Source organism: Uloborus diversus, chromosome 10, assembly GCF_026930045.1.
Source record: "Uloborus diversus isolate 005 chromosome 10, Udiv.v.3.1, whole genome shotgun sequence".
In the NCBI taxonomy this organism is placed as follows: Eukaryota; Metazoa; Arthropoda; class Arachnida; order Araneae; family Uloboridae; genus Uloborus; species Uloborus diversus.
This window is the reverse complement of record NC_072740.1, coordinates 54,803,851-54,819,455: the sequence shown is the minus strand read 5'-3', so window position 1 is coordinate 54,819,455 and position 15,605 is coordinate 54,803,851. Positions and strand designations below refer to the sequence as shown.

Genomic DNA, 15,605 nt, shown 5'->3' with positions numbered 1-15,605 from the left:
AGTGGTGTGAAAGAGTAAGATAAGAAGCAATCATAAGGAACTTATGGTCGTTGACGCGCTACATGCACACAAAGCCAGAAATCGATGGAATGAAAACAGGCCACAAATTTGTTACACAAAGATGATTTTACCCGACATTTTAGTTCTTAAGAAATATTTAGACAGTTGTTAAAAAGTAAGGCCTGTAGTAACTCTAATACACGCATCGCAACAAAGGCGCAGCGACTGATGAAAGTTTTTCAAGAGTCTCGTAATTGCAACAGAGTGATTACGACGCATGTATTACAGATGCCGGCCGCAAGTTTCATCAATGACTTTAAAACTTTCTTAAGTCGATGTGTAAAATTGTCTTTTTTGTAATAAATTTGTGACCTGTTTTGCATTCATTAGTTTCTGGCTTTGCGCGCATGTAGCGCGTCAGCGTTGAGTTTGTGGCCATATGTTTCTTATGATTCTTACTTCTTATCCTCCTCTCTAACACCTTTTAAAAATTTGCCCAAGAGTTTAAACTCACCCTGCATGCATGTATATCATATGCTAGTATGTAAGTGTCAGCTTGAGTATGTACGTGTATATACGTCGTGTCTACCTGAGTATATAAGTGTTCGTATATGTACGAGTATAAGCGGGTATATACGTGTATAGTCGAATGTATATCTGTATAGATAAAAAATACTACGAGATACCCAAATACGTGTTTATTGGTGCATTTATGTGAATACGTATATTATACGTGCCTACACGAGTATATGCGTATGCATGCGCATATACTCATATATTTAACCTTGTTTACTGTAAAAACAATACATATTAAGTGAAATTAATATTTAATTTATACCTGCCTTATACTTAAAGGTTAAGTGATTTTAAAAGAACAATATTCGTTAAGCCTAATATTATGACCACTTTACCCCATCTTACTAAAATTGTTCTAAAAAATTATTCAAAATAGATTCAGCTAACTGCTAATGAGTATGAGTTCTTGAGACATGTAGGAAGCTTCCTGTGCAGTCAATCTGTTCATAATTCTAACAAACAAAATTTCTCAAGGAAGTTAAAAAAGGTGTTTATATTTTAAAAAAATCATAATCACTCAAAATATTTTTTTTTACCAAATAAAATTTTGCCAGTTGTAAAATGTTGTATTAAAATTGTAGTTTCTAACTGCACTACTCTAAAATAAAATTTTCACATTCATTCGAACATTTATTTTTAAGGTATAGATTTTATTTTATAGACATTTATTTGAATTATGACTACTTTACCCCATTGACCACTTTCCCCCACCAGACCCTACTAAGGTCAAAATATGCATTATTTTTAGGTCCAAGAGAGCGTGATTTTAGAGTTGTTTTAAAGTCACATTCAGCGCATGTTTATAGCTGCGCATCAGCCTGCAATGTATGGCAATATTTTAATAAGATTTATCTGATATCATACCTGCCTAAACTTTCAAACTGATCAAATATTTCTATTACTGCCTTACCTAAATTAGGATCGAAAAAATCTGTGAAAAGAAATGATTATTTCAATCAAAAACAGATCTTTCAAAATGAGTAGTTATTTGTGCCAAAATGTTTTTAAAGTATGATATTAAAGCAAATTAGAAAATAATTTTCTTTGACGAATCTATCATTCTTCGTGTGTAAAAAATATTATTTTCCTGCTCGTTGATGAAATCGGAAATCATCTTGGACGAATAAAAACTTACAGCTATCAATAGCTTTGGTTCATTTTTTTGCCTGGCAGAGAAAAGCCTTGTAGCAGAATGCAATCATTATTTCATCCATTAATATTATCAGCAGTTGATTGAGTTTATTTAGTACATATGAGAAATTAAGTTTTTTTCAAAGAATAAAATAACGTTTATAGTAGTAGTTGAATGAATACATTGGAAAATATTTTCTCAGCTCTACTGACAGTTCATTGAAGAAAAAGTATAATCATTTGTGTCAAACAGCAACTAAATGAGAAACTAGTATCAAAAGAAGATTTAGTGCTTTTTTTTGAGATTAGCATTAGCTAATACTTGCTTTAAGTGCCACAGATGGTGCACTTTAATTTACTTTCACAAAGAGCTAATTACAAGATCGTTTTAATCCAAATGAGGTTAGTAAATTGCAGTGAACGAAAAGTGATACCCAAAAGTGAAACTGTATTTTATATATTAGGCTAATAACTACTTTTATAGGATAAAATGCTTAAAACTGTTGTTTACAAGCAGAAAATCTGAATCGATGGAATGAATTAAGTTTTATGGGTATTTATTCAACAATCGACTAAATACCTTGCTAAGTTGTTTTGAAAAGCGATAGTGGTCAAAAGCGATTAAATATGATTGTAAAGATTAAACTTGGAGTTGTTGCAGATTTTCACAACAAACGAAGCGACGGAGTTTTGTAACGAACTGTCTTGATTAAAATTGGAAATTACAGATGCTATTTTCAACTTATAAAGTTAAAAAGAGTGTGGTTTGTTAAAGTTCAACGAGAACGATATGCTTTTTGGAGCTCTTTAAACCATGATGTTGGCAAAAATAGCTTTCTAGTCCTTTTTATGATCGCTATAAAAATATTTTGCTTAAACTACTAAAAATATTTCACTGAAATTGGTCAAGCAAAGCTGCAGTTTTTCAGAACAAGTGAACCGATCTTTATGGACAGAGGACATATTTACTGAACAGAGCTTGCTTAACCTTATGGCCGTGAAACTTAAGGCATACTTGAAGGTCACCAAAATCGCAAGCGTGTCCAACGAACGATCTTCTTTTCCTGGAGACTACTGAAGCTTATAAGCTATGTTCCGTCAAAACAACTAACTGTGACTTAAAGATGGTGAAGTTGTATTACAGCTGCTGTGTGTGCTGGCAGAAAGATCCGTAAATTTTGCAGGTGATCCTGTGTCTTTCTGCAGTTCAAGGAATGATCTATTTCTGCAGGTATCTTTTAATCCTTAATTCATAGTGCAAATTTAATCATTTTGGAAATTTTAAGTCTCTTCTACTGTCTTCAACAGTTTTTGATCTGATAAAAATTAAATATTCAAAATTTCATTAATTTACAAGTAATTTTTTTGCCAACCAGATGACCATTCGATAGAAACTGTTTAGTATGGGTAGAACGGTTAGAAGTTGTAGCAGTTGTTCATTTCACGTTTTCCGGCATTAAAGTATGAAATTTTATTTTAACTTCGCAATATCTGCCCGTTGCAATAACTAAGTTTTATATGAACGAAGCACTTCTTTTCGACAATATATCGACCATGTATATGCAACTTAGATACAAATATGTTTCTGAAAAAAAAAAAAAAATCAGTAATGCTTAAATGATTGATCAAATTAAAAAAAAAAAAGATTTTAAAATTTGTTTTTTTTTTTTTTCAAACAAATGTCTTTTTTGCTCTACAAAAACTCTTCTTTACATTCCCACGCAAAACCAAAATCTTTCTAACTGAACGGGGACGATTTTGCGCATTTAGTTCAATATTTAGTGGATACCAAAGGTGTGATATGTCACCATGGAGACTCAAGGCTAATGTTCAACCAGCAGGTCAACGTCTTCCGTCACGCTCGAGCTTCGTTGAGAATGATTGTAAGCTGGTATATTGTAATGGTTGCCTGCAACAGAACTGCGTTCCCTTGCAGATAGTTACCTCATCTTAGTTCATCAGAATCTATAGAGCTGGATTTGGGGGAAAATCTATCAAGTGAGAGGGATTACATATCGGATACGGCATCGAAAGCGTAGTTATGGGGAAATTCTTTTATAATAAAATCCTATTATTGAGTTTTGGTTATAGAATTTCCATTGCACGTGTGCACTATAAAGATTGTACAAACTCTCATCAAACCCATCGAAAATTCAAATTATCTGTTAAGTTTTTGATCTGAAGCTCAGTTTTTGATCTGATTTAAGCTGTTTTTAATGAGTTTGAATCCTGGAAATTCTATAGAATTGTATCCATCAAATTAAATTAGATAAAGAAATACAATTGTTATTTAGATAGTGTAGTGCTTCTACACTGTAATAAGTTAAAGCCATTACTTTACTATTTCTTCTTCAAAAGCAAAAGAGCCTTTTGCAGACCAAGGCTGACTTGTTGAACCTCCTTCAGTTGACCCTATTGGTCACGATGGCCCTTCTTCGGTTGACTCCTATTAGTTTAAAGTATTTTTCAACATCGTTGAACCATCGTGTCGGTGGTCGTCTTCTGCGTCTAGTCACTTCAATTTTCGAAAAAAAGTCATTTTTTTGGTAGGAAAGTGTAGGTGTATCTATACAGATAGCCTAGCCACCTGATACGTGGGATGTTTTTATAACTAACAATATAAGTCCTTCAAAATTGCCATATTTTCTGTAAATTTCATGGCTGTAAAGAATTCTCCACTCATTGTTCTCTTGAATAGGTTCAAAGAATTTTCTTTCAAAAATGAGCAACTTTTTTTTCTCTGCTTTATTGAGGGTCCAATATTTACTATTTAACCAGCATATAAATCATCTAGAGTTAAATAATGGAGTTATTATCTATATATTCAATAAGGTGTTTTATTCATTGCACGAGCAACTATTTTGAATTTCATAAAAAAATATTAACAACAATGAAATAACTCTCTGAAACAATGACTTTAAGAAGCAAGGGTGTCTTTAGTGTCTCCACGTAATTTATTTCAGAAATAATCCCTGTTTTCAATGTTAACTTGAAAAATTGGGCTGTTTTGTATATTTTCTTACTGCTTTAATATGAGAAACAAATTACAAATGAAATAAGAACAGTATACTGCATTTTAACTTATATTAACAGCTTGCTATTAATAACAGAAGATAAAAAATTATTGGATGTAAACAGTTTAAAACCAACCCTTTTACCACGGCGTGTATTGTATAAAAGAAGGTATTGACTAGAAACATTACCGCACTCTATTCTCTCACTGAAAGAGATTTCTGAACCTTCCCTCTCAATGCCACATTTCAGTAAATTGAGCAAAGCTTCCTCTCCTCAGCAATATCAAAACTGTTCAAAGGATATTTTTTACATTGTGCTTTTTCTTACGACACAAAATTCTTTTTTTAAAACAATCCCCGTTTTCAATGTTGAACTGAAAATTCGGCTGCTTTTTACATTGATTTGGTGCTTAAAAATTACGCATAAGTTACTGAGGAAGAAAATACAGTGTACTGAAAATTAATAACTAACAGCATGCTGTGTATATCAGAAGAGAAAACAGATAGTGATTGTAATATTGTTTCAAAATTAACCCTTTTATCACATCACGTATCGTATAAAAGATATAGAACCGAAACATCACAGATCTCCATACTCTGACTAAACGAAATTTTTGAACCTTCCCTCTCAACGCCACACTTCAGTAAATTGAGCAAAGCTTTCTCTCGTCAGCAGTATTAAAGCTGTTCAAAGGATATTTTCTTTATGATGCTTTTTAGTCTACTAATGGGGGTTTTCAAACCGAATCCATCCAATGGCGAGACTATTGAGCGCTAAGAAACACAAAAGGCAAACTTCAACCTGAAGTTATGAAAGAGAAAAATTCCCCAGTAACGTTTTCAAAGATAATTTCATTTGGTGGAAGGGAAGGAAATGTGAGACTGCAATTGTTTCCTAAATTTATAGTTTGCAGCTTAATAATAATTTGAGGTAGAACAAACACCATTGTTAAATCTCTTTAAAAATAACCTTTTAACTTTTTTCACCAGTGCTACATGAATCCATGCACTGCAATATATCTTATGAATGTCGATAAATGCTATTATTATGACAGTCGTTTTTCGAAGTTGTTGCTGTCATTTTTCTTAATTATTATTATTATTACTATTACTGTCAATTTTGTAAAGGGATTACTATTATTATCACTATTATTGTCATTTTAGTAAAGAAATTATTATTATTATTTTGGCGCTTTTAAATTGTAGCTATACAAATTGTTTATCTAAACTAACTTTTTGCATAAAAAAAAATAATTTGGTTGAAAAAACTAATATTGTCAAAATGCTGAATGCTAGAAAGATATTGTATTATTTATTTTCAGTACATTTTCGTAATATGAGCGAAAATTATTTCATCTATAACAAGTAATAATTTACAGCTTTACTTTCAAGCATTTACGTTGGGTTTTTAGATGTAGTGTCTTATCTACACTACATGTTTTATAAAACTAAAACTTATACATGATCGAAATGTTTAACTTATTTTTTTTCCCTTAAGGAATGATTTTCTAACAATAAAGAAGAAATATCAAAACTTATTGAAGTAAAAGCTTTTAAGAAATTTAGCTCCCTGTCGCCTTTATATCATACTTATATTCGGTAAATGCATTTACACATGATTTTGTAATTTTACGTACTCTGACACAAAAAGAAAGAAATATTTTCCAAACGATCTTCTAATAAAAGGACCGAGCTGAAAATAATTTTAATCTTTTTGCTTAGTCAGAATTTTACAAAGATATGTTCGGTAATTTTGTTTTAAAATAATTTTTAATACACTATGATCATCTATAAATTACTTGAGTCCTTTCATATTTGGGGCAGAAAATTATTCAAAAATGTGTGCGTGATATTTTATGGTCGCATAGCTTTTTCCAATTTAAATATATCGTTTGAATACTTGTTATACTTCATGACGAAAAAATCATCATGGAAAAAGCATCAAAGTACTTAATTTTTTCTAAATGTTTTCTTTAAAGCACCAAGAAAATATGTGCACATGAGAAAAAGACAAAAGCTTGATAATTTCTTTGGATGAAATCAGAAATGTTGCAGAGAAGAAAACATGGCACGGTTTTCGCAGCAGAACTATCTGAAAATTAAATTGGAAATGAAAAGACCTCAGAGTTCATTTTACGGTATTTTAAATGAGTTATAGAATCTTGAATACAGTACATAAGTTAACAGAGTACTTATGCTTTCACTGAACTTCACAATTTGTTTCTAACTCTTGGACTATACGAAATAAAATTTACCACTTTAAATATATCGTCACTAAAGAGAAAAATGGGGGGGGGGGGGGGGGGAGCGTATCTCACTTTTAAACATTTTGCAGAAAACCGATTTAAAGATTTCCAATTTACTGTATTGCTTGAGAACCGCCACCAGTGTGAGAGACTAACTTTTTTACTATTTATTGTAGCGATACGCCAACTGGGGTCATATTATAAAATCGACTTTGGACATTTCTGTGGTGGTCATAACTCATTTTTCGATTTTTCTGAGATACGCCTATTCGTCTTTTTGGCGACTATATGTCGTACTGGTTAAAAAGTTATAAAAAAAAAAAGAAAGAAAAAAAGAATAAATTTCCACTTAAATTTTTCTAAATACTCACCCTCAGTAACAAATGCTTCATTAATTGAAGTTAAGGATGAACTGTCTGCAGTGCCCCACCCAATCGGTAAACCACATTTGTATTCGGGACGAGGGACCCTGGATTGTAACGTATTGTAATATAGCACAGTCTTGTTGAGTAAAAATTTAAGATAATAGTACTGAAACTATATTTTTCAACTGCTATGAAATAATCAGGCAAAAATCAATGGTATTGGAAAGCAATTGTGAAGAACCCAATACATCGCAATTTGAAAGGTTTCATCTTTCATAATTTTTAACATTTCCCGTTGCACAAGTTTCAAACAATACAGGTAACAAATTTTATTGTATTTTTAAACCGCACCGATCTTATTAATACAGAGTCACAAATGCTTGGCATTAGTAGGTAAATTTAAACAATTAAGGTTAAAATTGTTTAAAAAGAGCCAAACCTTTCTTGGAGTCAATACATATATGCGAAAATAAACAGCACGTATACAGCACGCAAAACTCAGGAAATGTAGTCAACATAAGCTGCTGACGTACAAGAAAAGAGAGCCCCGTTGTATCATCAAATATTTATAAGCCACTTCATAAGCATTGGCTTCGTGAATTGGACTCATTCTGATCGATTGAAAAAGAAACCACACCCATCGCTTGGCTAAGGAGAGCGACCTAGCAGCAGTCCTCACTGTGATTAGTAGAAATTTAACAGTATTAGTTTGTGAAGATTTTTGATAAATACTTTTTAGCACAAAGAGTATTTTAAGAGAAAAAATTGGGTAGTCGATATTATTTGAAGGGCCACGGGAAAGAATGATCATAGTCCACCATGCTCAAATTTCCCTCATAACGTTTTTGAGCTTGAAATCTCGAATCATTTCCGAGCTAGACTCATTCTTCCCTGTTAAAACTCACTATGATGATTCTTGTCTGAATAATATTTCTCTTGAATACTGTCTGTAATAATCTACGTGTTCCCATAGGTTAACCAGAGTTTTTTTTAGAAAAGTGGACTTTGACCATTCTTCCCCGTAGCCCTTCATTTATGACAAGTAGAAATTTAGTGAGGTTTTCGTGAATATAATTTTCACTGCAGTATTTTGAATAAGTGCTGGTGATGTGAAACTAACCATGAATTGACGTTGAATAATCTAGAGATTTTAATCTAGTCATAGCTGAAAGTCTAAATTAAAATTGTATACTTTCATAAGATTCTTGTGAGATTTTACATCAAAAGAAAAAGAAGAAACTAAATAATTAATTTTGCAATGTTAAAAAGACTAAATTTTGTAACTCATGAAAGATTGACTCGGTTTTTGTCTGTCATTAAAAATCGTAATAAATTTATGGTAAAAATAATTTAATGATAATGGTTAAATGCAGGTTATTTGAAAGGTAAGAAAAACGATTAAAAATGCTTTTGAATAAGTCATTCATTTAAAAAAGAGATGACAGCTGAATTGTCGCAAAAAGTACAAACATCTCAAGAAATAATAATGAAGTATTTAGTAAACAATTGTGCGAAAAAATCAAAAAAGTTGTTTTCTAATCACTCATCACAAAATAGGTGCCCTTCAAAAAAGATTTTTCGATGTGAGGATTTTTCCCCGAGTGTTAGAAATATTGGCAACCTTTTAGAGAACTGAAATAATTCCAAGCATTTACTCATAGACTGCGCGCGAAGTGTCGTTGTCCTGCGATCACCAAGTTCGTGGTAGTTAGCGAAATGACTTTCATATCTCCTCCCTTGTGCTTCCTCTTTGGAAGCACATTTTACTTTTTTACCACCTAAACGTTCTCACAACGTTACATTCAAAGTGATAAAAAAAATGGTTCTCAGGGCTTTGCTTGATTATCTTTTGATGGATGAATTGGCACGAAAATTACCGATTGCTGCCAGAATAGTACTTTTTCCGAAAAATCTCATTGGCTTTTATGGACATCCATATATATCCTGCACACATCATCGATCCCATTGAAAGACAAATAGCTGTGACCTTTTCTTTTACACATTCGTCCACTATTTACTTTTGCTTCTCAACTAATAAATTTTACTGATAGTTTTTACTCTTTACGGGATTTTTTTTTCTTTCACCACTGCAGGGCAATAAAGGTTATGCAGTAGAGCTATGTTAATTCAAAACGAACATTTCACAAAATGAGAATAAATCGGAATATAATCTTTGAGTTTTTAACGATTTTGATAAACTTTTTGATGAAAACAATTTAAGTACTTAAACAATTGCTGTGATGATTCAGTTATGATTAGTTCCTCAAGAATTAATTCAGCAGAAAAGCTGCATAATGATGAAAAGTACCGGCTGTTGATTTTTAGAGAAATTTCAAAGAAAGAAAAAAGAGAGGAAAAAATAAAGAAAAAGAAAAGAAGAAAAAAGCTATTTTTTGGATCATTTAACTTTGTTTAACGAATTACTCGAACTCGGATAACTCGAGCAAATAGGTAAACATTTTGATCCTTTAGCCGTGGATTACTGAGTTAAGAAGGTAAGTTTTTCATCATCAGCATTTTCATCAGCATTTTCATCCCTCTCAAACATCTCCCTAAATGTATCAATGTTCTTAGCATATATCACACGGTAGACATTCACTCATCAAAAAAAAAAAAATGTTGAATGAAAAGTCAAGATGATGATTATTAATTAGCATATTGGTTCATCATTGTTTGGCAAAATGACTTAAATCAATACATTCATGACGAATTTTTAGTTTATTTATGAGTAGTTTATCTGTAGTTTTTTTTTAGTAACTTTATTCATTCGATAGAAATTATGTAACACAATAATGAGAGTTTTATTTACACGTTTAACAATTTAATAAATTGCATATAATATGTATGTATGCAAGCATCTATTTATGCCGTCTAAAATTTTATTTTGATTTGTCTCAAGTTTTAATACAACAATTCGGTGGTCAGTTTTCTCCACATGAACTTTGTACAAATTTGTTTTCCCTTGTATCTCCACCTCTTTGTTCGAAAGGTTTACCTTTATTTATTCCATTTAAATATCAGTTTAGTTTTTGGTGAGATATTTCCTTTTTTTTTATTTTAAATAAAAAATTAAATTTCCAATTTTTTCTTTCTTTTTTTAGAGCAAAATGGTTTAAAATATTTTCCATAAAACTGTGCCATTTCAGTTTTCTTCACTCAGCCACCGATACGTTTTTCAATCACTTTATTTTTATGACTCCATTGCAGTGTTTTGCTGTAAATATCCTTAAAACCTTTTTCACAAAAATGCAATAAGAGATTGATGGACTGATGGTTAGAGAACTAATCTCTTTGCTAAAACGATCAGTCTATTTGTTTTCTGAAGCTGTTGCGTACCTAGCATGGGCGACACCCGGGGCGGTAATTTGTGGTGTCACCCCCCCCCCTCCCTGAAAATTTTCAAATTTGTGGTCTTAAAAATGCATTTTGGTTTTATACTTTTCAAAAATTTGCAATTCCACTTCGGGTGTCAACTTCCAGGCGAGTGACGACAAGGGAGGACCGCCCCGCCCCTCCGTAGTGACGCCACTGTCTGAAGTACATAAATATTCTTAATTTAATTTATAATAAGCTGTTTTTAAACATTTCGTGATGAAGTCGAAAGCTATTTTGTACTATTCGGAATTCTAAGTCCATTTAAATTTTTGGCAATAGTGTTCTAGATTACAATAAAAAAGCAAAGTGAGTTACTGCAAAAGCCAGCTAAAATGAGAAATTTTATAGTTTTAACTAATGATTGTTGTTGTCAGTAAATAAATACAATTGTGAAATAAAGTAAGGGGATATACATGAGGTTTTGTTTTTTTCTTCCTAATAGGTAAAGTTGTCTGTTAAAGGATGCTCTGTTTGTCCTATACAGGGAAACCTGTACATAAAAATACTGTCTATAACAATAAATCTGTATATAACAATTCTGTCTATAACAATAAACCTGTATATAACAATACTGTCTATAACAATAAACCAGTCTATAACAATATTTCCCTTGGTTCCGGAAAAATATCAGCATGAATAATTAAACTGTCTATAACGATAACCTGTCGATAACAATATTATTTCAGGTCCCAACATTATCGTTGTAGACAGGTTTTACTGTAACAGGGGAAAATTTTCAAGCGAAAATAAGTGAACCAGAGCGCACAGGTTATTCACCCAACACTTATATCAGATGCAACAATGTAAGAAAAATCAAGGTCAGCTTACAAAATAAATGTTTAATCTATTTCCCTAACATATTACTGTTTTCTTAGATAAATAAGAGAAATTAAATGTACGGAGCATTACTGGACGCTTAATTTTTTTTTATCTAAACATCGAAACTAGTTGAATTAACTGTGTTTATGGTATTGCAACGAGTTTTATCTGTAAATTGATGAAGCAAAGAGTCAATTCCCTTAATGATAGTTTCAAGCAAGAGAAAAATAAAGAGAAAACAGAAAAGCAATCGATCTCAATACCAAACCTTGTAGTTTTTTGTACGTCAGAAGTTGGTGTATATATATGTGTTTAATTTTGCTATCGAATATGTTTTTACATAGGAAACTATTCTACCGTAAAGAAGATACGCTTGTCTGCTTTCTGGAAACCTTCTCAGACAACACGCTCTTAAAATCTTTTCTTTTGAGCTTGAAGAAATAAAAATTGCCTCCAGATTGAAACAACAAAGAAACTCAGAGTTGATATTGCCACCAGTGTTTTGGGAAAATGTTTTCTTTTACAACAAAATACTTGAGCAAAATGTTGCACATGGATACTAATGCAATAAATTCTTACAGATTAACTGTACGTTTGCTCATTAAACGCACGTTGGTTACATTTAGGTTTAAATCCCAGCTCCGACTGCAGGATAAGAAAAGTTAGTAAATGTAATGAATCCGAACATTTATGTTTCATGCTAAAAGGCGTCATGGTAGCAGACTGATGACCAGGAACGTCATCTGACGTCTTTTGATAACCGTACGTTATTTAGACGGAGAATTTCATATGACGTTATTTATTAACAGAATACAATAGACGAGGTATTTTATATTCAAATTGTGGTTATCGTTAATTTATTGTTTATTTTTATTACATTTGTAGTTCTAACGGTAAATATGTTATTGAGAAACTCTCAATTTGTAACAAAGTTGCTTATGTTTATATTTTAAGGATTATATAAAAATTCGAAAATCTCGCCGGCCACACACATCACTCCCTATAAAAGAGAAAAAAAAAAGAACGGTAAACAATGTGATAGTTATTAGAATGCTTATAAATTTAGTCCAAGGAATATGATAGGCAAAATATTATACTGATCCCCATAAGCATGATTGTTGATTCATGTAATTTTGTCTAAACATTGACTGTTTTATTTCGTTACAATCAAATTTTCACGTTAATGCTTAAATCATGGTAAATTTTTACATTTTGGACGATATTCAGCCTATTTGCTTTCAAAAATAAGATGGACTCTAGCGTTCCTGTACTTCTTCCAAAGATTATGCTCAGGCTTAACTAAAAGCATTAATTCAATGAAATCTGGAGTTCAGTATCTTTCTTACCTTGCATAGTGTATCATTCTTACTACCTTAATGCTCAGACTGATACGTGGAAAGCGGTGCACGAGGCTGTGCTGGTGCATGGAATTGCACCATTTTGCAGTTTCCCGCATTACGTTCGTCCGGAGTGAAATCAGTGCATCAGACATGAGCAATTGTTTCCTTCGGGTACTTAATGGGAGGGAAGCGGGGGAGGGATCATCTCGAGAGAGATCGAAGAATCAAGTTAGAGAAAACGAGAGGGGCGCGAGCTTCACGCCCTTCTGGTCACGTTGACCTTGACTGTGACCTAACACTGTTGAGTCACGCTTCAGCGGTAGCTTTAACATCGACCACTTTACGGGCACCTCAAAACAGGCATTCGCACAGTTTTGAGTTATGGTAGATAATTTTTTTCTCATTCCACTTTTCTACCGTCAGTATTTTTTTTTTTTTCCTCTGGCAACTTCTGTTCCCTTTTACCATTTCCCCCCTTTAGCGATTATCATTTTATTACGAACTTCTTTTTCATTTGAGATCTATAGATTTACTATCTATAAATGTTTTGGTTGGCGTATGTAGTGTACTTGATGTCTGAACTGACTAAGTTTCGTAAAAATGTACAGAATTCTAAAGCTGACTTTTCTTTAACTTTTCTGCCCTTTTTTCATCTTTTGTTCGTCAGAAAGTCAAAAGCTGAATAAACTTTTAGCACAGTAAATCTTTTCGAAGTTTGAAAAAAGAAATTAATACTTTAGAATTGTGGTTGTGTTTGGAAGATTTTTTTAAAACCGAGAATCGATATTGAAATATAAAAACATAAAATAAGAGAAAACTAATAAGCATAATCAAGTGAAAATAAATTATCACTTATTTCTTTTTTTTGTTAACTCAAAGGCGTAGGCACCACATCACAGTTTTTAAATTGTTGTGAATGAATTGAATAGTGATACATTATAACTTGACAAGTTACTGTTTTGGATCAACATAAAATCTCTTCAATTTGTTTTTCTTCTAATAGAATGTAGCAGAATATACAGTCGAGTATACAAATGTTTTTGCTGATTTTTCACCCTTTTGTTTTTGAAAAAACATAGCCCAAATTTTTACCAGAATAGTTTGTTCATTGAATCCAAGTTAAACATTTTCTCATTCTAATCATAAGTAATGCTAACTTTTCTGATCTATATTTTAGATACTTCATACCATATAAAATAAAAGAGCATTTCAAGTGATCTCTAGCTTCTTATAAATGTTACTTATTTTTTTTAATAAAGTACGTTTAGTTTCATTTATGAATTAAATTGAAATTGTGCCAATCTTTGGTCATTAAAAAGACTCAAGTTCAGGAATTTAAACTCGTTTTTCGAAACAAAAGTGTCAGAGTACAAACTATACTTTCCGTAATAAAGATTACGGAAAGCACAATGAATAAATAGCATTTAATCTCTTAGTTTTCTTACTATGTATTATGTATGTATTATACCCTTTACATAAAAAGTTAATATTACGGAACATAATTTTAGCTAATATTTAATCTTAACATTTTAGAGCAATGATTGCGTATAATGTCTCCATTTGAGTTTGACTTTTTTAAGCAGTATGATTATACATACCTAATTTAGTTCTAAATATTATTTTAGCATAAATTGAATATTTTGCAGGACAAATTTTATGAGGAAATCAAATATCATTTGCAGTTAATACATTTATATCTCCCTTAAAAGTCGATTTATCCAGTAGCTCAGTACTATTTTACAAAGAGAGCTTTGCCAAGGGTTTTTCCCGAGCTTACCCTGTAATTTTCTATTTTATTTCATAAATAAGTAAAGTTAGACTACTTCACATGTTGATACCATGTCTGAAAGAGAAGTGTTTCATTAACTAATGTATCTACTTACTTTCTGCTGGGAAAAAGAAACATAGGTTAGCTTTTTTTACTCAACTGCTTGAAATGTTTTCTTATTTAAAGTGTGTATTTTGAAGACCGAAGACTGAGATGGGTACAGTAGGCCTTGGCCTGCCACTGGGTTTTGGTTTATCTAGAACACCAAATTTATTGTTTTTAGTGCTTTTGGCAATTACACGTTCCAAGAATGAAATAATGCTATAATATTTTTATGAATTAAAAAAAATAAACTAAAAATTTTTACGAATTTAAATTGCAGTCACCTAAGTTTTTTCCTGCTGCAAAATATGCTTTAAGTGACTTGTAGTTTTCTTTTGTGTTTGAGAATTTATGTTGTCTTGAACACACGTAAAATAAGTATTTCCAAGAATTTCAACAAAGAATTAAAATAGATGAAAAATTTCACCCGCTTTTCATCCCTTTTATTGATCTCTCCGCTGAAACTAATTTATGCTCCATTGTGACGGCAATGTAGGAAAAGGCATTCTGATCAATATTTAGAATGGGATAACAACTCTGTCTAGACTCTGGTTTGCGGACGTAGCATCTTTACACGATAGGGTTAAAACATAAGTAACTGCTTACCTGACGTGAAAATTTAAACAGACACGTCAACTGGCGATAAAATTTGTATGATATCTCTTAGCACTCATTGCCTGCGCGTACCATTTCAGGCCGAAATACAGAAACAATGATTGTTGCTTTAAAAAAAAAAAAAAAAATCGGCCGATAGACAAACAAAATTATTTACTTCAGAGAATATTTTAAAATGGACCCGGTTCCTATAACCCGTAAATCACTATTTTACTGGAGCTCAAAATCTGGAGGTAGTCGTAAAAAGTTGCTGC

The 15,605-nt window shown here is 31.9% G+C and overlaps 1 long non-coding RNA gene across 1 annotated transcript in view; it reads left to right on the top strand.

Annotated features, from left to right (window-relative positions):
- LOC129231855 (uncharacterized) overlaps nt 1-15,605 on the top strand; it is a 122,878-nt gene that overhangs the window by 105,898 nt on the left and 1,375 nt on the right. The window lies entirely within an intron of this gene.